Source organism: Camelus ferus, chromosome 19, assembly GCF_009834535.1.
Source record: "Camelus ferus isolate YT-003-E chromosome 19, BCGSAC_Cfer_1.0, whole genome shotgun sequence".
Taxonomy (NCBI): Eukaryota; Metazoa; Chordata; class Mammalia; order Artiodactyla; family Camelidae; genus Camelus; species Camelus ferus.
The window spans coordinates 21453532-21478357 of NC_045714.1; the positions used below are offsets into that span (position 1 = coordinate 21453532).

General features: G+C 41.8%; 1 long non-coding RNA gene and 1 other non-coding gene across 2 annotated transcripts; one reads left to right on the plus strand and one right to left on the minus strand.

The window, feature by feature from the left end:
* Nucleotides 1-1229: 1229 nt before the first annotated feature.
* On the plus strand, nucleotides 1230-19289 carry LOC116657791. The gene is made up of 3 exons (XR_004312921.1): nucleotides 1230-1427; nucleotides 12712-12715; nucleotides 19279-19289. It is a non-coding gene; the product is annotated as an uncharacterized LOC116657791 (long non-coding RNA).
* Nucleotides 16665-16824, minus strand: LOC116658069. The gene has a single exon (XR_004313270.1). It is a non-coding gene; the product is annotated as a small nucleolar RNA SNORA62/SNORA6 family (small nucleolar RNA).
* Nucleotides 19290-24826: the final 5537 nt, after the last annotated feature.

The following is a 24826-nucleotide window of genomic DNA, read 5'->3' on the forward strand; positions in this document are numbered from 1 at the left end:
TACAATGTTGTGTCAAATTCCAGTGTAGAGTAAAATTTTTCAGCTATACATGAACATACATATATTCATGGTCACATTTTTTTTCGCTGTGAGCTACCACAAGATCTTGTATATATTTTCCTGTGCTATACAGTACAATCTTGTTTATCTATTCTGCATATGCCTTTCAGTATCTACAAATTTTGAACTCCCAGTCTATCCCTCCCCACCCCCACCCTTGGCAACCACAAGTTTGTATTCTATGTCTATGAGTCTGTTTCTGTTTTATATTTATGTTCTTTTTTTTTTTTTTTGGATTCCACATATGAGTGATCTCATATATATACACTATTTTTCTTTCTTTTTCTGGCTTACTTCACTTAGAATGGCATTCTCCAGGAATATCCATGTTGCTGCAAATGGCGTTATGTTGTCAGTTTTTATGGCTGAATGTTATTCCATTGTATAAATATACCACCTCTTCTTTATTCAGTCATCTGTTGATGGACATTTAGGCTGCTTCCATGTCTTGGCTATTGTAAATAGTGCTGCTATGAACATTGGGGTGCAGGTGTCTTTTCGAAGTAGGGTTCCTTCTGGATATATGCCCTGGAGTGGGATTACTGGATCATATGGCAAGTCTATTCCTAGTCTTTTGAGGAATCTCCATACTGTTTGCCACAGTGGCTGCACCAAACTGCATCCCCACCAGCAGTGAAGGAAGGTTCCCTTTTTTCCACAGCCTCTCCAGCATTTGTCATTAGTGGACTTTTGAGTGATGGCCATTCTGACTGGTGTGAGGTGATACCTCATTGTAGTTCTGACTTGCATCTCTCTGATAATTAGTGATATTGAGCATTTTTTCATGTGCCTATTGATCATTTGTATTTCTTCCTTGGATAATTACTTGTTTAGATCTTCTGCCCATTTTTGGATTGGGTTGTTTGTTTTTTCTTGTTAAGTCATATGAATTGCTTATATACTCTGGAGATCAAGCCTTTGTCGATATCATCTTTTGCAAAAATTTTCTCCCATTCCATAGGTTGTCATTTTGTTTTCTTATGGTTGCCTTTGCTGTGCAGAAGGCAGTAGGTTTAAATAGGTCCCATTTGTTTATTCTTGCTTTTATTTCTATTGCTTGAGTAGACCTGTTCTAGGAGAACATTTTTGAGATGTATGTAAGATAATGTTTTGCCTATGTTTTCTTCTAGAAGGTTTATTGTATCTTGTCTTATATTTAAGTGTTTGATCCATTTTGAGTTTATTTTTTGTGTATGGTGTAAGAGAGTGTTCTAGCTTCATTGATTTACATGCTGCTGTCCAGTTTTCCAACACCATTTGCTGAAGAGACTGTCTTTATTACATTGTAAGATCTTGCCCCCTTTGTCAAAAATGAGTTGACCAAAAGTTTGTGGGTTCATTCCTGGGCTCTCTATTCTGTTCCATTTGTCCATATGTCTGTTTTTGTACCAATACCATGCTGTTTTAATTACTGTAGCTCTATAGTGTTGTCTGAAGTCTGGGAGAGTTATTCCTCCAGCCTCTTTCTTTTTATTCAGTGATGCTTTGGCAATTCTAGGTCTTTTGTGGTTTCATATAAATTTTATTATGATTTGTTCTAGTTCTGTGAAATATGTCCTGGGTAATTTGGTAGGGATTGCATTAAATCTGTAGATTGCCTTGGGCAGTGTGACCATTTTAACAATATTGATTCTTCAAATCCAGGAGCATGGGGTGTCTTTCCATTTTTTTTTAAGTCTTCTTTAATTTCCTTAATCAATGTTTTATGGTTCTCCATGTATAAGTCTTTCACCTCCTTGGTTAGATTTATTCCTAGGTATTTTATGACTTTGGGTGCTATTTTAAAGGGGATTGTTTCTTTACTCTCTTTTCCTGTTGATTCATCGGTAGTATAAAGAAATGCAGCTGATTTTTGTATGTTAATCTTGTAACCTGCTACCTTGCTGAATTCTTCGATCAGCTCTAGTAGTTTTTGTGTGGACCTTTTAGGGTTTTCTATATATAGTATCATGTCATCTGCATATAGTGAACTTTTACCGCTTCTTTTCCAATCTGGATCCCTTTTATTTCTCTCTCTTGCCTGATTGCTGTGGCTAGGACTTCCAAGACTATGTTGAATAGGAGAGGTGATAATGGGCAGCCTTGTCTTGTCGCAGATTTTAGTGGGAAGCTTTTGAGTTTTTCACCGTTGAGTACTATGCTGGTTGTAGGTTTGTCATATATAGCTTTTATTATGTTGAGATGTGTTCCCTCTATACCCACTTTGGTGAGAGTTTTTATCATAAATTAGTGTTGAATTTTAGTCAAATGCTTTTTCTGCATCTATTGAGATGATCTTGTGGTTTTTGTCCTTTCTCTTGCTGATGTGATGTATTACATTGATTGATTTGTGTATGTTGAACTACCCTTGTGTCTCTGGGATAAACCTCTAAGTGGGCTTGAGTTTTTTAATTGGTTAACCTAAAAATTGCACAGTGCACATTTTCTGTGGTGCTAAGAGATACTTTGGCATCATATTCTTTAAGCGGCTGTTATCTATAGGTTATGTCTATATAGTGCAGTTAGAGTGCTTTCTTCCAGTTCAATTCTGCATGTTGTTTTTCATCTGGGATAATGAGCAATTGCAGAGATATTGATGGAAGTTAGTGAGCTCACTTAAGACAACCAAGCAAATGCATCTCTCTCTTGCTCCAGTGGAAGCTGCCCTACAGGAACTGCCAGGAAGCATCTGAGTCTCTCCTGTTACAAAATTCTAGCTTCTCGTACCATCTTCTAACCCCTAGCTCTCAACTATGTCTAATAAATTTGAATCATCTGGAGACTCACTGATACTGAACAAGAAAGGAGGAAGATGTATCAGTTATCTACTGCTGTGTAACAAACCACCCCCAAATTTAGTGGCTTAAAACAACAAATACTGTCATGGTTCTGTGAGTCAGCCCTCTGGGCTAGGCACTTCCTGGTGGTTCTTCCTCTGGTCTTGGTTGGGGTCACTCTGTGGCTATTGTCATCTGGAGGCTCATCAAGGATGGAAGGTCCAGGATGACTTCCCTTTTGTGTATGGCAGGGTGGTGCTGGCCTGTGGCTGGGTCACACATCTTCAGCATCCCAGCTCAGGCTTCTCCACACAGCAGCAGCATTCCCAAAGGGCAAGAGAAGCTGCTGAAAGAGCACGTGAGATGCAAACACAGAAGGTTGCCTGACACCTAAGCAAGTTAAAAGCCAGCCTAGGGTCAAGTTGTGAGGGAATAGACTCATTTAATGGGATGAGCCATAAAGATTCTGTGGCCATTTTAATTGACTGCAGGAGGGTAAGGGAAGAAAGAAAAGAATGAAAGAAACATTTACTGAGTACTAACTATGCTCCACATCAGATACCTTTCAATATAGCTAGCATTTGTTGAGGGCTTACTGTGTGCTGCACATGGTCAGCACTATAGATGCATGCCTCATCAGTGTTTCTAACAACCCTAGCAGGTATGTGGCATTATTATCCCCATTTCCCAGGTGAGAGCTCGAGAATCTAAGGCTCTTTTTCAAAGCAACATCACTTGTCAATGGCAGAGAGGACATTTGAATTTGGATTTATCTTACACTGGAGAGTAAGCTCTTGATACTTTTTCTCTGATAAATTAGAAAATTCACAGAAAAACTCATTGTCCTCTTTGTTTCTCTTTCTTTGCATAAGAGGCTGCCAGCAGTTGGCAGGTAGATGGAACACCAAAGAAAACTATCTCATTTGCTTATGAATCCTCCAAAAGACCTGAGGGGTTTCAGGTATCATGTCTGCCAATAATCTTTGCTAATATCTCCTTACACCAGGTCAGCACCGTTTCTCTTTTTTAGAACTTCTCAGCCTGAGGGACAATGCTGGCCCAAGGTGCAGGGGCTCCTGGAAGGAACCACCTGCCTTATGAGGGCCAGCTGCACCTTGCATGCTCTTCTTTGGTTGAGCTTATCAGTTCTCTATATACAAGGACCCTAGGAAGTCAGCAGGTTGTTTTTCAAGCCATCGCAAACCTGCAGTCTCCTGACTCCACATCTTCACCGGGGACTTACAGCTTCTCCTCCTTGAGGTACACTAACCTGTCACTTTATCCCCTTTTTCTAGACCGCATTGCTACCCTGATTGCTACCCAGGTCTTCTACTTCCTTCTTCAGGGAAAAGGACATCTTTGTGGTTCCACTGTGATTTTCTCCTGAAAGCTAAGTGACTTTCTGGCTCCTCTGCCACCACAGGAGATAAATTAAAAAAAAAAAAAAACCCAAGCAAATTAAATACTCACTGAGACATTTGCTACAATATGTTGTGATTTATACTTCCCATTGGAATAGTTCTTAACTTTGAGTCAAGGTTATTTCAGAGAATCCGATGAAATTGTCTTACTAAGAAAATTGTATGTGACAAAATACTCAATTTTGGAAATGTTTGTAGCCTGGATGTCTGCAAATCCTAGGTTAGGGAGGCTCACTTTAGAAGAATTTCAGAGGGGAGGATATAGCTCAGTGGTAGAGTGCGTGCCTAGCATACACAAAGCCCTGGGTTCAATCCCCAGTAGCTCCATTAAAAATAAATACATAAATAAAAGCCTACTTACCTTCTCCTCTAAAAAAATGATGAACATTTTTTTTTTTTAAAGAAGAATTTCACTCAATGATTCAGAGAAGGCAGCAGACCAGAGACATAAACTGTGAGGGTTCTGGACTAGTGGGTCTCAACCCTGGTTGTTAATTAGAATCACCTGGTTAGATTTAAAAAATGGAGATGCCCAGGCTGCATCTGGGAGTGGTTCCCAGGTATCAGAATTTTTGAAAGTTTCCCAGGTCATTTCAAATTGCAGCCAAATTTGCCAGCCCAACCCCACTCAAAACCCAGCTTGGAAACTTACTAGCTGCCTGCCCTTGGGCATCACTAACTTCCACTGTGGGGCCTCAGTTTTCTCAACTATAGAATGCTGATAATATTAATGCTGAACTCATAGGGTTGTTTTGAGGAAATAAGTGAGTTCCTGTTCTTAAAACTCTTGGAACAGTACCTTCCACATAGTATGCTTTCAATCAAGCTATTAAAATTTTTATTAGAAAATACATTGAGTTGACCACCATCCTTCCAAACTTCATTCATGGACATCACTCAGAAGTTGTTGCATTGCAAATACTAAGTGCTCATACTTGACCCTGTTTTCATTTCTTTCTTTCTTTTTTTCTTTCTTTTTTTTTTTCTTTTTTAACGTGAAGGAAAATTAAGAGTGAGCATGTCTGGATGATTGCTTTGGGGGTTAGCAAGTGTCATGTTCACATTTTGAAGGACTGTTGAGTCTTCTCCCATAAACTTAGGAGTCCTGCCCTCCAGTTAGTCAGTGTTCTCAAAGATGTCACTCTGAGCCCCAGAACTGGTTTTAAATTCTCTTGATGCAGGGTCTCTGTGCTCTCTGGGATGTGTTTTTTTCTGTAGTGTTTATTCAATCTTTCTCCCTCAAAGAATAACTCTGAGGGCTGAAAGGTTGTCTGCAAGCCTTTGTTGACAAAGGCGTCTCTTGCAGGAGATGTAGGACATGCTGCCGTGGAGTGTGGGATTTTCTGTATACAGACAGTACTGCCAACTTCTCCGTAAAATCAATGTGACCAGCAGCTTCAGCTGAAACACTTTGATGTTCTCATCTTGTGTAAACACAAGCCTCCTGTTCGCTCTAAGTGCACCTCCCATAGTCATAACAGAGAATGTGACAATGTGCTCCCTAACATATCAATTATGTCCGGGAACTATGTTCTCTGTTTGCACTAGGAATTTTAGAGAAATAGCATAGGCACACAATTTAGCCAGGCTCTGCCCTGAGGAGACAGATGATTGAAATTAAAGGCTTAGAAGAAAGCTGGATTTGTCATTATAAAATAAATTAATGTATGGCTTAATTCTTTAAAATGGTGCTTCCTCAGGCTGTTGAAGCCAATTCAATTCAGAGTCCACTTGGAAGTTCAAAAAAAAGTTGGTAAATGGAAATTGTTATACAGGCTATTCCTGAAGCTTAAGGAAAAAAAAAAAAAAAGAGTTCTTAGATGAAATCAGTGTTTCCTAAATGTGGTTGCACATCAGAATTCTCTGAATTAAAAAATATTATAACTGTATATAACTATATACCATTGTACATAGTATATAAAAACTATATAATATATAACTTGTGTAAAATTTTTGTTTTGAACTATAAATCACATATAATAAAATTCATTAGATCATAGGTGTTCAGTTGATTTGAATTATTCTATACAATCACATTACTACCAGGCAAAATAAGATAAAGAACATTTTTGTCACTCTAGAAAGTTACCTCATGCTTCTTTCCGGTCAATTCTCTTCTCCCCTGGAGACCAGCACTTTCTGACTTCTTTCACAGCAAATTAATTCAGCATGTTCCCCTACCGTGTATCCTATCTTGAGTCTGGCTTCTTTTGCTGAATATGATGTCGGTGAAATTCAGTTTTATTGTTGTGAGAGACTCATTCATTTTTTGTTGCTGAATGGTGTTCCACTGCATGGATATACCACAATGTCTTTAACTATTCCCCTGTTGATGGACATTTGGATTATTTCCAGGTTGGAGTTGCTTTTCTAAGGCTTTTATGAATATTCTTGTACAAATCTTTTGTGAACACATCCCTTCATTACTGTTTGGTAAATATTTAAGAATGAAATTGCTGGATTATAGGGTAGATATATATTGTTTAATTTTATAAGAAGCTTCCAAACAGTGATGGTACCATTTTCTGTGCCAACCAGAAATGTCTATGATTCTTAAGTAGCTTTTTAAGATGTCTCACTTCCCATCCCACTCAGACATACTGTTTAAGATACTTTAAGCATTTGTGTATGGGGATATATATACTACATATACTTACAGTCAATTTGGGCAAATATTTAATTAGTAATCTCAGAAAAGATCCTAAGGTTAATACTGAGCAGGTAATATTGTATGATTGTGTATTTCTCACACTTCAAGTTTCTTTTCCATTAGTTCATCAATCTTTTTTTTAATAATTGAGATATAGTTTACATACCATAAAATTCAACCCAAAAGTGCTCAATACAGTGATTTTCAGTACAATACCAAAATTGTGCAACCATCACCACTATCTAATTCCAGAACATTTCCATCATCCCAAAAGGAAACCTTGTACCCATTATCAGTCATTTCCCATTTCCAGTCATTTCCCATTTCCATATTTTATGTCTCTATGGATTTGCCTATCTTGGACATTTTATACAAATAAAATGATGTAATACGTAGCCTTTTGGGTCTGGCTTTTTTCACTTAGCATAATGTTTTCGGGGCTCATCCATGTTATAGAGTTTATCAGTACTTCATTCATTTATGTGGCTCAATGATAGTCCATTGTAGTCTGAATACCCCAAGTTTTATTTGTCCATTCATCAGTTGATGGACATTTGGGTTGTTTCTGCTCTTGACTATTATGAATAATGCTCCTATAAACATTTTATACAAGTTTGCATGTGGACATATGTTTTCAGTCCTCTTGGGTACATACCTAAGAGTGGAATTGTTGGGTCACATGGTAACTCTGTCTTTGTCATTTGAGGAATTACCAGTCTTCCACAGCAGCGGTGTCATTTTGCTGTATCATTCTTCCAGCAGCAGTGCGTGAGGATTCTAATTGCTCCACATTCTTTCCGACACTTGTTACTATCTGTCTTTTTGATTACAGCTATGCTAGAGGGTGCAAAGCTGCATCTCACTGTGTTTGATTCATGTTTCCCTAATGAGTAATGATGTTGAGCATCCTCTCATGGACTTACTGTCCATTTGTAGATATGCTTATTTAAATGTTTTGCTCCCTTTAAAAAATTGGTTTATTTTTTTAAAATAATTGTGTTGTAAAAGTTCTTTGTATATTATGAATGCAAGTCCTTTTTCAGACAAGTGATTTACAAATATTTTCTCTCATTTTGTACATTTTCTTTTCACTTTCTTGGTAGTATCTTTCAGAGCACAAAAGTTTTTAATTTCAATGAAACTCATCTTTCTTTCTTTTTTTTTAATTCTTTTTTTTGGGGGGGTGGTATGTATCATATTTAAGAAAGTATTGCCTCATCCAGAGTCACAAGATCTATGCTTAAGTTTACTTCTTAAGAGTTTTAGGTCTTTACATTTAGGTCTTTGACACATTTTGAGTTAATATTTTTATATGATGTGAGGTAAGGATCCAACTTTTCATTCTTTTGCATGTAGCTATCCAGTTGTCTCAATACCATTTGTTGAAAAGACTATTCTTTTGCCATTAAATTGTCTTGGCATCCCTGTTGAAAATCAACTGAGCATAAACATAAGGAATTATTTTTGGAATCTCACTTCTATTCCATTGCTCCGTGTATCCATCCTTATGCTAGTACCACATAGTCTTGATTCCTGTAGCTAATAGGATGTCTTGAAATTGGGATATGTTAGTCTTTCAACTTTGTTCTTTTTCATGATGATTTTGGTTGTTCTGGGTTATTCTGCTTTGTATTTCCATAAGAATTTTAGGATCATTTTGTTAATTTTTGCAAAAAAAGTTGATTGACAGTTTGATAGAGATCACATAGATTTTGTAGAATGATCTGAGGAGTTCTAGGCTGCTGGCTTTCACTGTAATTGTGGCTATTAGTTTTCAAGGCTACCATGGGTCTGGCGAGAGGAGATGGGTACAGGACAAGTTAAAGTACCACTATCTGTTCTTACCAAGATTCAAACATTTTTTCTGGAATGAAGACTCTCCACAGTGTTGCAAGACTTTGGTTAACTCTCAGAGCTCTTAAGAGTGTATTTTATTAAAAATTTTTTTTTTTTTGCCAGTGTTCTTACTGCTTTGATGGAGGAAAGGATTTTCAGAGGTCTTTATTCCATCATTTCTGCTGATGTCACTGTCAAATCATCCACTTTTACAACTGAACTACAGAAATACATGGACTTAGGGAATGGAAGTCCTGCATATCAGTTCTGGCTTAGTCATCTATCAGCTGGTGACCCTGGGAAAGTTTACTCAACCCCTTAGAATCTCAGCTTTTTCTTCTGTCAAATGAAGCTCCATTGCAGGATGTGCAGGAATGTTAAGTGACATATGAGATTGCAGTGCAAACTCTGAGAGCTCTGTGTGTATATATATTTTTCTCGTCTATGCTTCAAGGTGAAGTTCAGTAATACCAATATGCGTTGACCTTTCCTTCTTCTGGATCTCAGGATCCCTAACAACTGATCACTTCCTCTTGATGTCCATGGCTCCCTAGATTGGAACTTCTCTTTTCATTCTCCATGATGAATAGACTTTCCAGTGACTCCATGATTCCTGCCTCTTAGTATTCAGACCTGTGTCTAATCATCTCCCTTTGAATGTGGGTAGAATCTGTGACTTGCTTCTAACCAGCAGGATATGGCAAATTGATGGGATGTTTCTCCTATGATGTTACATTATATATGACTCTTGCTACTAGACTTGCTCTCTTCTCCTTTGCTGGCTTTGAGGAAGCAAGCTTCCGTGTCATGCGACACATACTATGGAAACAGCCACATGGCAAGGGACTGTAGGAGCCTCTAGAAGCTGAGGGTGACCTTTGGCCAAGAGCCTTGTTTTGTGGCTGCCAGGAAGTGAATTCTGCCAACAATGTGAGTGAATTTGGAAGCAGATCCATTAGCAGTCAGTGACTTTTACAAGAACCCCAAAAGCCAGATAGAACAAGCGAGATAATCCCTACTTAGGGAAAAAGATGCTGAGGTAGTTAGGTTGTCTGATTCTTACTGCTCACGTATGAACAAGGTATCAGAAAACATTAAGGAATCTAGGTTGTCTTCCTGCTGGAGAAACAGTAAGAAGATGAGAGACTATCTGGTCCTTTGCAGACAAATCACAAAGCTTCCTCTACCCCCTCCCTGTGGTAGGACAGCAATTCGTTCAATTCTCAGCCCTTTCATGGCCCCTGGTGCCAGTAAGGCCTGGCTGCAGGAGGTAACCAGTGGCCTCAGCTCTCTCAGATAACCCTGAGTGCCAAGGAACATCAAACACACGTGTCCCAGGGGCACGGCTCCAGCAGGCACCTGCTCACACTCTCCCCAAGCTGCATGTGGAGGAAGTCTGGGCTCCCACACCGAGCAATGCATCACAACACCTGTCTAGTGGAGTCAGGGCCCTTCCAGCTGTCTGGGACATGACTCCCCCGCCACCCCGCCATGTTCTTACAAACAATGTATGTCTGGGGAGGCCAGCTGTGCTCCGCCAAATGACAAATGGCCCCTGAAGGCAGTGGAGATGAATGAATTTGATGAGCTATTATCCCGACTGCTCTGGTCTCAGCCTGGCTGCTGTGGGCTCTACTGCCTGCATCTTCGTACGCGCAGGCGCAGCTCCAGGTAGAGGACTGGCTTTGTCCCACAGCAGGTGCCATTCAGTGCTTCCCAGCAGCGCTTCCTGGATTCCATCACCTGGCAAGTTAGCATGGAAGCTGGTACAATTAGATGTCAGTGTGCCAGCAGGCTGGCAGAGGCCCCCCTCAGGGCTGTTGCTTGTTGTCTGCGATGAGAGGAGTGCTGTGTGCCAGCCCTGAGTGTTCTTGGGGCTTTGGAGCCAGCCCAGGGCCTGCCATGCCTTTGTGATGCCTTAACTGCAACAACTAGGGCCACTGTGGGCTTATGGGATGTCCTACATGCCCCATTATCCTGTTTCAAAGCCTGCAAATGTACGTGAGTTTCTTTTTCTGGCAAGAGCATCATGGTTTCCATCATGTTCTCTCATCAGTGGTTACTGAGAGGTCTTCCCCAGGTTCTGTTTGAAGCACTTCATATATATTAATGCCCTTTAATTCTCCTACACTGAGATAGGTATTATTATTATATTTATTTTACAGATGAAGAAATTGAGGGCTGGTGATAGTAAGGTACTTGTTTAAAGTCGCCCATTGAGGAAGGAAGGAGAGTAAGGATTCAGGCTCACATTGGGCCTCAAGAGCATCTGTGACTCCAAAAAATGGTTGCAAAGCCTTGATGGAATGAGTCCATTTGAAAAATAATATTACTCCCCCTTTCGGCAGCTCCAGACATAGTTCTCGCTCACAATGTGCTTGTATCTCTTCCCATCCACCCCTGGATGCCCGGCATGACCTTTACAAGTGACTTGTTCTAGGACTATTTCTGTATTTTTAAAGTTTCCCTTCTCCCTCCTTCCTGCCCTTCCTTTCCTTCTTCTTAAGTGTTTAGAGTAAGAATTGAAAGTATATAGTTTGATGGAGTTTTTCATATGTAAGCATGCTCGGAACCACTACTCAGATCACGATATACAATTGAAGTCAGTAGACTGTTTCTTTGGAGGGCCAGGTAGTTGCAGACCTACATGTCTATTGACAATGACTGGATAAAGAAGATGTGGTGCATAAGTACACTGGAACATTACTCAGCCATAAAAAAGATGAAATAATGCCATTTGCAGCAACATGATGGACCTAAAGATTATCAGACTAAGTTAAATAACTCAGAGAACAGCAAATATATGATATCCCTCATATGTGGAATCTCAAAAAAATGATACAAATGAAGTTATTTACAAAACAGAAGTAGGCTCACAGACATAGAAAACAAACTTATGGTCACCAAAGGGGAAAGCGGGCTGTGGGGCAATGGGGGAGGGAAAGTCTTTGTTTGTAATACTCCTTCTGTCATTGCCTGTGTGTAAATAAATTGGCCTGGTTGTGTCCCAAGAAAACTTTACCAAATCAGGCAATGGGTCAGATTTGTCCCATGGCTGGAGCTTGCTGGATCTTGTCATGGAATATCCCCAGCACCTCATAGTGCTCCCTTGTACCCTTTCATAATCAAAAGTCACCCTCCCCACCATCCAGAAGTAACTACTATTTTGACATCTGTCATCAATATTTTTTTTCCTGTTCTTAGACTTGGTGTAAATGGAATGATTCTGTACACACTCCTTTGTGTCTTGTTTTTTTCCCACTCAACATCATGAGTGTGTGATTCATTTGTAACAATGTTTCATTTATATTTGTTATCATTGCCTTGTAGGATTCCACTGTGTGATTATACTGTAATTTTTTTTAATCCATTTTCCTGTTGATGAAAATTTGGATGGTTTTCAATTTGGGGCCATTTTGAATACTCCTGGCGGTGAAAAAAATTCTTCAGCTCCTTTTGAGGGGCCTATAACAATGCAAACAAAACTCTGGATAATGTCTTGATTGGTTAGCATGTTAATTAAGTTAATAAATTGCCCTGGTGAATTCTTTCAAAACACACACCTGAATAGATGCAGGGTTCAAGTTTCCTCCCACCTTTGCCTACTCTTGTTTAGAAAAAGTAAGGATACTTTTCAATGACCATTTAATGAGTGCCTGCTCCAAGGTACAAGGCAATGGATTTGGAACCCGAAGGCCCACTCTATCACCCGGGAGATCCGTACCTTTAGCTGTAGTAGGTGACCTTTCTGAACCACTGTCCTCACCTGTGAAATGGTGGAGTCCAATATGTGAGAAGAAAAATGCGGGTGAACTGTAAATGGCTATTCACACATGAGACAGTGGCATTCTTGTACATAGATATAAAAATAATAGTCTCCGTCCTCAAAGAGGACCCAGTGCAGGTAAAAATAACCACCACAAAGTGTGATATGTGATCATGTCAAATAATCCACACTGAGGAGGCTTTGGGCTTGGACCAGCCACAGAGCAGTGGGGGTGGTGAGAATGGCTGAGCCACCAGGGTTTGCTGATGGACTGAACACAGGGTGTGAGAGGAAAGAATCAAGGATGAGTCCAGGGTGTTTTGCCTAACCATCCTTAAGAATGGGCCTCAACAAATTCTAAAAGCAAAGTCCATCTCCTACAAAGAGGAGCTGGGGAGAACTTTGGGGAGTCAGTTAACCAAAGCTGAGGATGTAGGGAAAATAAACAAAACCGCATGATTAATGGTGGCAGGTCTTGTGGACCAGCTGACAACATGGTGGCTGTCCTGTGTGCTCAGGGGGACAGCTGGAGGTTTTCGAGCCATGGGACCTTACAGCCTTGGGAACAAGTCAGTGAGGGTTTAGGGACTCTGAACCTCTTCTTCCGGCCAGTTTTCTCAGTGAGTTAGTCTTTGAGAGGTACCCAAAGGTACTGTTGAAACTACGTTGAAAATTGAAACAAGTAACTGCTGTTGTGTTAATTCCCATATAGCCCATGTTGGCCCTGTAAGCCACGGCAGGAGTTGTTTTGGGGTGTTTTACTTGTGGCTGTAGGAACTGAAGTGGGGAGGCCATGCTTAGAATTACAGAAGCACTCCTTTCATCAAATAATTCAAGAACCGAGGGTGTCCACAGAAAGCCAAGCATGAGAGAAAATTTAAAGCAAAATAAAACATAAACCATGATGTCCGAAGACCTGGGTGTGGCTCTTACCGAAGCCGCACAATCAGGGCACTATCTTGGGCAGGTTACCCACAGAGATCAGTGCTGCATTCACCTGCAAAGCCAAGGTGGTTGTCCCTTCTTGACCTTCCTTCCAGGGCTGCAGTGAAAGTATAATATGAAGCCGTAATTCAAACCCTCTTACGTGCTGCAATGCGCTAATCAGTTCCCTTGTCAGAGCACTGAATAAGGGCAGCAGGCCTGCTCTCCTTCCAGCCCCCCGCTCATTCCCTTCCTAGACAGCCAGTCTGTTTCCAGACTCTTGAATTGGCAGCTTGTGATTCTGCAGGTCGCTGTGAGCACAGGGCTGGGAGCGGCAGAGCGAAGAGGGTAAACGCATGGGGCTCACCCCGGAGGGAGGCACTGGGGCAGCGGCGGCTTCCTTTCTGCAAATGGAACCTGGCAGTTTAATCTGAGGCTCTTGCCTTTAGGATTCTCTTCTGAGACCCCTGAGGGGGTCCCAGGGCACCTTTTCTTTCCAAGCTGTATGCCAATCATGGCCAGTTATCTATCTCTGTGAAATGTGAGGAGCTGGCTTTGACATCTTGGAAAGTGGAGGGTGATTCTCTTTTTTCTGTTTTGGGGGCACCCTGTTGTACCCTCAGGCAGGCCCGCAGCAGCCCTGAATGCCCCCGGAGGACCCACAGCCGCCCTGGCCTCGGTGGCTCCCTGCGGCTCACCTGCCCCATTTCAGAAGAGGCCTGAGGGCAGAGCTGGGCCTTTTTATTGTCTTCACTCCTGGGCTTCTCTAGGCCTTGAGGAAGAACCTTCTGGAAGCAGACACATCTGCCTGTGGCAGTGTATGCATAGTAATCACCATCCTCTCTAGCAAGTTATCCAGTGCCTCATAATTGAAAAGGAAAACACTAAAGCATTTTAATAAACATTTAGGGGTTTATAGGAAGGGGTGGTTGATAGTTAAGAGCATGAAATTTGGCCTCAAATGAAACTGAGTTCAAATCCCATCTCTGCCATTTTATGGAAGAGGGGCGACCTTGGACCAGCCGCTCGCTTCACTGTGTCAGCCTCATTTCCCTTGTCTGTGACATAGACACAACAATTTCTGCCCTGTAGGATTACTGTGTGGATCATGCAACCCATGTAGATGATTCCAGCCATGCTTGCTACATGGTAGATGATCAAGAGATAATGTTTTGAAAATGAAAGGTAGGCAGGAACTCAAGTCATGCTCCCCCCACCTCCAAATTAGCTGAAATGCAGGACCATGGGTAGATTAAAACTGTGCTAGAGAATCAAGTGGTCAGCTGACTCTGGATTTGTCCGTGTGACTCACTTTGGCTAACAGAACAAAGGCAAACATGCAACATAAACTGAGACTTGAAAACCACTCCTGCATTACTGCTTTCTCTCTCCTGCGGCTCGTGGAGCCCCATCCAGCAGCAGACCTGTGAACGAGCCTGGGGGATCCTGCTGGAGGGCAGGAGACACTGGAAGAGAGGAGCTGTCTCAGCAGAGGGCATCCTAAATCAGCCAGCTCCCCGCTGGCTGGGCAGCTGGTGTGATACACGTGGGTGAGCCCAGCCGAGACAAGCGGAAGAACCAGCCAGCTGAGCCCAGCCCAGATCGCCAACCCCTGGAATCATGAGCTGAATAAGTAATTGTGTTCAGCCAGGAAGTTTGGGGTGACTTATAATGTAGCTATAGATTCTTTATACACCAAGTCTTCAGAGACAGAGTTTTAGTGAAACCCCAGAAAGGATGAATTTGGGTTTTTTCCCCCCTTGGGTCCAGGAACACAAGGCGTCCTTATGTCTGCTGATCAGAACTTTGCTGACCCAGCAACCTGGGCCTCACTGGGACACAGAGGAGTGCATCCAAGACCTCTGGTGGAAACCTTTGCCTGGGAGGTTGAATAACAACCTCCCAGTGTCCAGCTGGAGCCCATGTATATCCCACGAAGTGTTATAAAGCCTCACTCATCAGTTGCAGCTTGAAATAGACATCCTAGATAGAATGATTGATTGGTGCTGAGCTGAGTATAATCGATAAAGCACAGCTCATAGGAGAGCATCATTTTAGACTTAATTAGGGGTGGCTTGGCTGTTATACAGAGGCTATTTAGAGTCAGTAAATGAGTTCAATTTGATTTTTTATTTTCAGCCTAGAAAGTTGGGCTCTGTCCTTGTTCACCTCCCAGAACTGGGGAAGAGACTTTAAGATTAAGTACACGAGACTGAATTTACCCTCTGAAAGGTGATCGGGGAAGCTGAAAGGACAGTGAGGCTGAAAGGAACTGGAGAGTGAGCTGTGGTTGGGTCACTCCCAGGGGCACTCAGGGATGGGTGATCAGAAACTAGGCAGGACTCCTCACCTGGCAGCCTCTTCTGCTCTGGACCATTTTCTTAGCACCATGACCAGCACAGTTCCCACAGGAGAGGAGGGAAAGTTTGCACATGCTAAGTGCCATCAGCTCTCTCTTGCCCAGGCTCGGTGGGAGGCTGAGGAGCAATGCTGCTTTACCTTCACAGTGTGAGCACGCAGTCCTGACGACCACCACCACCACCTGCTGAAGAGGCATGAACACTGGCTCTGTCATTTATTAACTCCTACCCCTGGGCAGACTTTTTAACCTCTCTGCCCCTTGATGTTTTCCTCTCCCCTCTGTGGGAACATTTCCCGAGCACTCCTTATGAACTCCACTTTTTGTTAGGTTCTTGGGGAGATAAAAATATAGTTAAATTATGATCTGGTTCTTGTCTTGGGGGTTCTTTGAGCATGGCTGAGAAAGCGAAGTGGGGTGGGCACAGGTGGGACCCTGGGAGGAAAAAGAACTGTGTGGGATGGAGAGATGGCAAGAGTAGAGAAGTCAGGACTCCATAAGCTGTGGGAGCCTCCAAGCTGAGGGAGGTGTTAGGCACAAACCAGCTCCGAAGAAGGCCACTTAAGCAGGAGATGCGAAAGGAGCAGTGTGGACTCTGGCTGGAATAGCAGGGTGTGTTCGGGGGAAGTGAGAAGACCAGCCTTGCAGAGCAAAGTACTTGGATTGGCAGTGGTGGGTGGCACACAGGACTCACTGGGTCATTTTAGGAAGGCATGTGAAAGTATAAGCCGTGAACTGCATTCTTCCTCTTTCTTGCTTAGGTCGCCCTCAGTGTGATGACCCAGAAGGAGCGCTGTTTTGTTTGCTTTGATAAAATCTTCAAAAGGAAAGGTGATGACAAAGTTGTTCCCAGGAGAGATGTTCTCCTTTCTTCTTTCATTTTTTAAATCATACTTGTAGCAAGTGTTACTATCAAACTCCAATCATGGGGCCAGAGACCCTTGCAGTGTTAATGAGAAACTTGCCCCTCATGTCGGGGTACCACACTACCCCCACTTGTCAGTTCATCGGCCAAACAGTGGCCTCAACTTCAAGCTCTAACCATGAGCAGAGGTGTTCTCTTTTCTTAAGGGATTAATCAGAAAGTGGTCGGAAACACATTGCTGACCATGCAGACTGCAGGAGGCGGTGTCCATTAGAACGCAGAACCTGTCCTCAAACACCGAGCTGTTCTGCAAGAGACAGGCTGGGAGCTTTATCAGATGACTCTCCTTCCGACCTGTGACACTTGTAGGGTGCTTTCCCCAAGTCTGCACTTCCTGACGGTTCTCTGAAGAAACGTCAAGGACAAAATGTTTTCTTTTCTTTCAGGTTTTGGAGTCTGCATTCTTTTGGGTGGGGGGTGCTGTATTGTCTTTATTAATGTGGGGTGACCATCTGTTCTACCTCCATGCAAATGTACCAGGGGAGAGCTGGCCTGGACACATCAGACTCAAGACGTTTCCAAACAAGTTTTGGCTAGCAGGTGGGAACCACTCAAAAGCTGTGCTTGAATCCAACGCGGTGTAGCTCTCAGCATGAGAGGTGCGTCGGGTATACGCTCTTGCTTAATAATTCCCATAACCCTTCTTTACAGCTCTGATGCTGGTGTCTGAGAACAAACATTGAAAAAGTACCTTGGAGCAAAAGTGACACTTTAATTATCGGAGTGATGATGGCCGTGGTTCTAAGCCACCAGGACTGAAAGTCCATATTGCCAAATACTCAGAAGTCGCGTGAAGACTCCAGGACGAGGCAAGGCTGATTGACAGGTGTGAGCGGATGAGGATACTGCCCTGCCTTCCTCCAATTTTCCTATCAATTGGTCAATAACAGGTTGGTCATAGCATATAAAACTTGAAAAAGTTGGACATAACTTACAAAATTAGAAAAAGAAAAGGAAAAAATATTCATGGCCACCTGGGCAGAAGCTTCACTCCAAGAGTCTGACTCTCTCATTTTTTCCTAAAAAAGATGAGAATAAATATTGATTCCAAAGAATTCTGGGTTCCCATTTTGAAAGAACAGTTTCTTCTTTTCTCAGGATTATTGAAGAGGCTATTAATACACAAAACTAGGCTCTCCAGATCCCTTCTGTCCCTTGTCCTCCCAAACCAGTTGAAAAGAGGAGGACGGTGGACAAACCAGACAGTGGAGGCAAGGGTGGGGGCTGCATCCTCCCACTGGTCCTCATGTGCACCCCACCCCTCCATCCCCAAGACATCCGGCAGGCCTCTGACTAAAGAAAACAGAACAAGCCTCACATATGTGATTTTGTGTTTTTAAATTTAGTGAGTCTGTTTGAAACCACAACTAGAGGCCAGACTCTGGCTTGGTCATAGTGGTAACTATTTTTTTTTTTTTAAATAAGTCAAAAGCAATTGGCCAAGGAAAATCTGCCAATTCATGGGTCACACCTCTACTGGCCTGAGCCCTGAGAAAATGCTTCCCCCGGACAATGCAGTGGGCTTTCCCTGCAGGAAGGTCATGAGCAAGCCTGAGAACAAGATGCCAGTCAGCGGCTCATTTCCCCTCCCCCTCACTAAATTTGTTTTCACCTTCTGACATCTCAATAGGAAAGTGGTGAATTTAGCATTCTATGTAAGAACCATTAAGATATTCAAACTCTTTGCCTTGGGAATTTTATTTTTAAAAATATTTTCTAAGTAAATAATTCTAAATATTGAAAACGTGACATGCATGGGTGATGGTCCTCGAACTTTATTGACGGGAAAGCAGTTTGCAAATAATTTAAATGGCCAACAAAAGAGAAATAATTCATAGCACGTCCACCTGAGGGAATGTTATGGAAAGTGAAAGTGTTTATTTGTATCATAAGAACATTTTTTTGTATTATAATGATGATTTAAAAGTGGAATACCAAATACTGTCAGAAAACAAACAAAAAAGAAGGCTATAGAAAAGCCTAATGCACGCGTTGTTGTTATTTTGGGGCTAATGTGATTATGAGTGAGTGTTTTTTCCTTCTGCCATTTCCTTTTCCTTTTATTTTTCTTCCATAATCATGCATGCCTTTTAACTAGAAATAACATTTTCATGAAAAATGTTTAAGAAGTAGGAAGAATAAAACTCCCTCTGAAATTATCTTTATTCCTTTACTCAGGAAAAGAACTGCCATTGTTACGTTCTTTTTCTGGGGTGGTTATGTATCAATCTTTTCCTGGTTAGGGTGTGATTTTTTTCCTTCTGGGCCCCTGGCTGCTTTGAGCTATGAAAATCCAAGGACTGTGACCAAGAACTCAAACAAGTTTCTCCTTAAGTCGGCTGCATTGTCTTTTTTTGAACTGCCTGTTTATTCTGGAACACACCGAGATCTCTGGGAACTCTGGAAAGTGCTGTGAAAGGGTGAAGTAAGGAACTGCTGTTCAATCCATCTGACTTGGACAAACATTCATGAAGTAGCTCGCCCTCACAGCAAAGCTGTACAAGGTTGGTTTCCGGGGACTAACGCGTAGTACAAAAGGCATGCGGCCGACCCCTGACTGTCAGCATCCTTGGAGAAGAAGAGATGAGTTTTATTTAAGGGTCAGGGGACATGGAAAACCGTCCCAGAGGGTGAAGTGCAGAACTAACCCCAAGATCAGTCCAGCACAAGTAGAAGGCCGTGTGCCCGGGAGCCTGGGAAGAGAGAGGTTGAGGCCACAGTGGGGGAGTCCTCAAGTGTCTGGGTGGGAGCCTGGGCTTTGTTTGTAGGTGGTGGAGAGTGATTTTTGAAGCAGCGGTGTCACAGAGTTTCACCTCCTCTTAGGAAGTTAACTGGTACAGAGATTCTAGTCTGGTGACCCTCAGGCTGGATGGGATCAGCAGGAAGGGTTGGCTTGGTTCCAAGATATTTTGTCTTTAATGTTTTCAAGACAGAGATTTAACATTATAAAAATAATTCAGATTTCACACTTTTCTTTCAGGAAACAAAAAAAAAAAAAAAGGGGGGGGAAGGAGATTTGTGAGTACCAGGCCACACTTCTCTAGTTTTTTTTTTTACAATCCTTGCTCCCCACTCTTGTGTATTTTGTCATTGCTGTGGGCTGTCTCGCTGGAGACATCGGCTGGGAGAGCCATGGAGGAGCCACTGCTGTGCTGTTCAATATGCCAGCCATAAACGTTTGTATCTATTTAAATTAAAATTAAAAATTTAAATTTAAAAACTCAATTTCCCAGTCACATGAGCCACATTTCTGGTGCTCACTGGTCATATGGGGTTCGTGGCTGCCACACTGGATGGGGCGGACACAGAACATTGCCAACATCACAGAAGTTCTAATTGGACAACGCTGGTATTGGGGTGAACTGGGACGCCCCCGCAGCAGTCCAGGGGAGGAACAGCAAGGGCCCTAAAATAGGCAGTGGTGATGGAAACGGAGCAGGTTGGCGCTCCTCTCTAGAGCACTATTTTGGTTAGCGTCTCGCTGACACAATTAGACTGAAGTCTGCTGCTGAGTGCATTCTGTTGAGTGCTTGAAAGTACATTTTTGTTGCTGGTGGGACAATGGTTGACAAGTGTTCCAGGAGTACGTACTGTGTGTATTCAACACCACGGATCATTTTCACCCTCAGTTGGTGTCTCTGAATTGCTTACTTTTTGGTGTCTGAGAAGCCAGAAGAGCTAAGTGCTATAAATGCTCATGAAAGCACCACATGGGAAGGATTTTGAGTGCTGCTGGGGATGCTGCTTCAAATATCAGCTGCATTATTATTCTCAAAAATAGTAGCAAAAGGCTTCTATTTGTGACCTCCATCTATTAAGATTCCAGGCAGAGGGAACTTGCTGGTAATGACAAGAGCAGTTCTGCTGGATTTATCATCCCCAGTCCTGATTCCTCACGGCGTGCTGCTGTGAGTCTCAGGGACCTGAGAACACAGGATTCTCGCCAGAGTGCACGTCGCTTCCCAGCACTCACAGGTACACCAGCGCCGGCAGAAGAACCAAGGGCCTCTCAGCTTGACCCTGCTGAGTTCCTCTATAGGAATCGCAGCCTGGGCACAGCCTGGTGAGTGAGAGGTGGTGCCCTTTAAGTTGGCTGATGCAAATAAATGTCAGGAGTTGTGTGCTGGATGAAGCATGGACAAAAAGGATGCTTTTGAGAATCACCGAATTCCAAAACAGGAGAGCTAGCAAATAATTATGGTACTCCTAGGGGATTCAGACTCCTCATCCTTTCATGTGACTCTCTGCAGGGCCAGTGGTATCCTCATGTGAACCTTTCCAAGTAAAAACACCCAGGGACTCAGCTCTCTGAATCTTCTTTGTTGGGGAAGAATGAACTCCATTCTTCGGCCTAGTGAACCTTCTTTCAGCAGATAAGATGATTATTATCTTTGCATAAACAATATTCATCACAAAAGCCTGAAAATATTTTCTTTTTTTGAAGAAAATAATTTTATTCTCCCAATGATTTTGCACATACTGGTCTCCCTTCATTAGGAAAAATGCCTAGAAACATCGATCATAGATTATGGATTCTCCCTCACTCTTACGTCCAATAGGGAACATGACATTTAAAATGTTATTTCAAAGTTTTAATAGTTAAAGTTTTATTGAAGTAGAGTATGCTTCCAGAAATGTGCACCAATGGTAAATGTCTAGATCGATTAATTATCACAAAATGATGACACTTGCGTATCTGACACCCAGGTCAAGACAAGGAGCGTGATCAGCACTGCAGAAGCCCCCCATAGCCCATCCCATTACTGTCCCTCCCTCCTCTCTCCCCGAAGATGACTATTATCCAGAAATATAACATCATGATTCATTTTACTTGTTTTATTATATATCATATGATATATACTTTTTTTGTGGTTGGCTTTTCTCAGTTCACGGTATGTTTGTGAGATTCATGTGTATCATTATATAGAACACTCATTTTCATCACTATGGGGTATGTTATTGCATGAATGTAATAATTACTTACCCATTTCACTGTTTACAGACATTTGGGTTCTTACCAGTTATGCTATTACAAACAATGCTGCTGTGAGCATGCTTGTACGTGTTCTTTCATTCATGTGGAATCACTGGGTCATGGGGTAAATCTATGCTCAACTTTATGAATACTTTTCATCAGTCTTCCAAGGTGAATGCACCAACTTGCATTCTGGTTGCTCTGTATTCTTCTGAGCCCTTAGTATTGTCAGTCTGTAAATTTTTAACCATTCCAGAGTGTGTGTAGGGGTATCTTTAAGTGGTTTTAGTTTGCAATCTCTTGCTGATAAATGAAGTTGAACATGTGTTTACTTTTTCATGTATTTACTAATTGTTTGGATAGCCTTCTTGATTAAGTGACTACTCAAATATTCTTTCCATTTTCCTATTGGGTTTTCTGCCTTTTACTTAGTGATTTGTAGGAACTCTTTACATAGTTTAAATGTGAGCCCTTTATCAGTTGTATGTGTTGAAAATATCTTCTCCCACCCTGTGATTTACCATTTCACTTTCTTCATTTTCTTTTTTCTGTTTTTTGATGGAGGTGCTGGGAATTGAACCCAGGACCTCACGCACGCTAAGCATAGGCTCTACCACTAAATTATACCCACCCCATCCCTGGTCATTTCACTTTCTTAATGGTGTCTTTTGATGAACTTAACAGCTTTTTCCTTATGACTAGTGTGTTTGTGTGCTCTTAAAATAATCTTGGCCTACTCTAAGGATATGAAGATATATTCTTTTATGGGTTTTTGAACAGCATTATTACTTTACTTTTCTCATTTAGATTTACAATCCACATGAAATTGATTAATTGACTTTGTACATCATTTTTCACTGTTTCTGTATGGATATTAATATTTTGTTTAAAAGACTCATTTTCTTCCATAGTGGATATTCAGTGGATTCAGTCCCATTTGATGAAAAATCCATTCTTTTTTTTCCACTGCTCTGTTCTGCAAATTTTGCCATAAAACAAGTGTCCATTGATGTATGGGTCAGTTTCTTTTATGCCCCATTGCTCTGATTGTCTATTCTTGTCTACTTGTTACCATAGGCTTGGAATATTTTTTTTATATCTGGGAGAGCAAATCATCCCAATTTTTTCTTCTTGTTCAAGGTTGCTTTGGCTTTGAGGCCCTTTGCACTTGCTTATAATTTAAAAATAAGCTTGTAAGTTTTGACATAAACACAGGCAGTTGGGATATTGTTTGGTATTGCATCAAATCTATAGGTAAACAGAGAAAATTTACATCTTTACAATATTGTCTGACAAACTCATCTATTTAGATATTCTTTAATTTCTCTCAATATGATTTCATGGTTTTATGGGCTAGATGTCTCAAACCTCTTTTATTAGATTTATTCCCTGGAGTTCCCATCTCAAAGGGAAATCATTTATCGTTTCACCATCAAGGATGATGTTGGATGGCTTTTGGGTATGGTTTTCCTTTGTTATGAAATATCCTTTACCAGATTAAGGCGAGAAAACATGACATTTCAACATTTTGCCATGTTGGCTTTAATCCTGGGTATTTTTAAAGGACCTAAAATACGCTGTTGAAGTTTCAGCTGTGCAGGGTTGAGCACAGTCTGTTGCGCTCATCCTCTGTGCTCCATTCTGCTCCATCCCTGAGCTGGAGAGAGAGAGGAGAACGATGGTGTGGCTGAAGACTGAGGACTTTAGAAGATCTGGGAGATAATCCCTGGGAAACCCAGAATTATTTTTACATTAATTGAAGACAGTCTGGTGTTCTCATATAAAGGGTGAGAGAAAGAGCAAAAAGATATTGTGACAGACATAGGCATGTAACAAAAGCCTGCCACATTTGTACTTTTAACATCCCATCTGTTATTTCATTGTGTCTCTATAGCCAACCTAGTTTCAATACAGTGCAATTTTACAGAAAAAAAGATGAGCCAATTGTCTAACATCATAGAACTGGAAGAGGGTAACTTGGAACTAAAAATTGGGTCTCCTGGATTCCTGGTTCCTCTGATTGGAACCTAAGAGCATTTAAAAAATCCAAAATACAAAAACTATCCTAGGTCACCTGAAAGGAGACTATTATGTTAGAATATGCAGGATGTAAGAATATAACATCAGTTTATAAAAAGTGCCTCTTATAAAACCATGATTCATCCTCAAATCAAGCTGTTGTGGAGGACTGCAGGTGGGGAACCTCCACTTCACTGTCCCCCCAGGAGGAAGTGAGTTCATTTGTCTTTCTTTCCTCTTCCTCCTCTGCTCTTCCCTGTGTGACTTGTTCTGGTCAAAGAAATGTGAGCAAAGGGGATCAGTGTCACTTCCAGATGAAAGCATTTCATGGCCAGTCCTTGGCTCCACAACCCCATTGTCATGGAGACCATGGGGGCTCAGGTTGACATGGAGGTGCCAGGAGATGGAAGCCAACGTAGAGTTCTGAAAATTCCTGGAGAGTCACCCATACCCACAGCAGGTTTTATGTGAGTAACAAAGAAACATCTTTTTAAGCCCCTGAGATGTGTGGGTTGTTTGTTACTGCAGCATAACCTAGCCTATGCTGACTGATACAGCAGACAAAACAAGGTCTGCTCCTGGCCCAGCCAACCCTCAGCTCTGTGGTTTCCATTTTCTCCTGCTGTGGTCCTGGATCAGTCAGGATGCCCCTGCTTTCAAGGAGCAGCTCTCCTCAATTCAGCTGATGGAGGAGAAGGGAGAAAGAGACATGGAGACCATTGTAGCCTTATGTCCAGATGTGACTGCCAATCCCAAGTTAACATTAATAACAATGCTTTGCTTTTCCTGATTTTAGATGTTGCCCACATTCCTTGGCTCATATCCCCATTCCATCTTCAAAGCCAGCAGAATCTTCATCACATCACATCACATTAAAAAAAAAAGTGCTTTGATCCCACCGAGTTTCTTTTGTCTATTTCTGAAACAACTTAGACTTTTGCTTCTCAAACTGTGATCCATGGACCAGCAGTGTCAGTACCACCTGAGAGCTTGCTGAAATGCAGATTCTCAGCCCTCACCCTGCAGCCCTTCTGCATCATGATCCACATTTTAAAATCCAAGTGATTGGTATGAACATTTCAGTTCGAGAAGCACTGGCTTAAACTTGTCAGTGAGGAGAGAGGAGTGGTTCTGT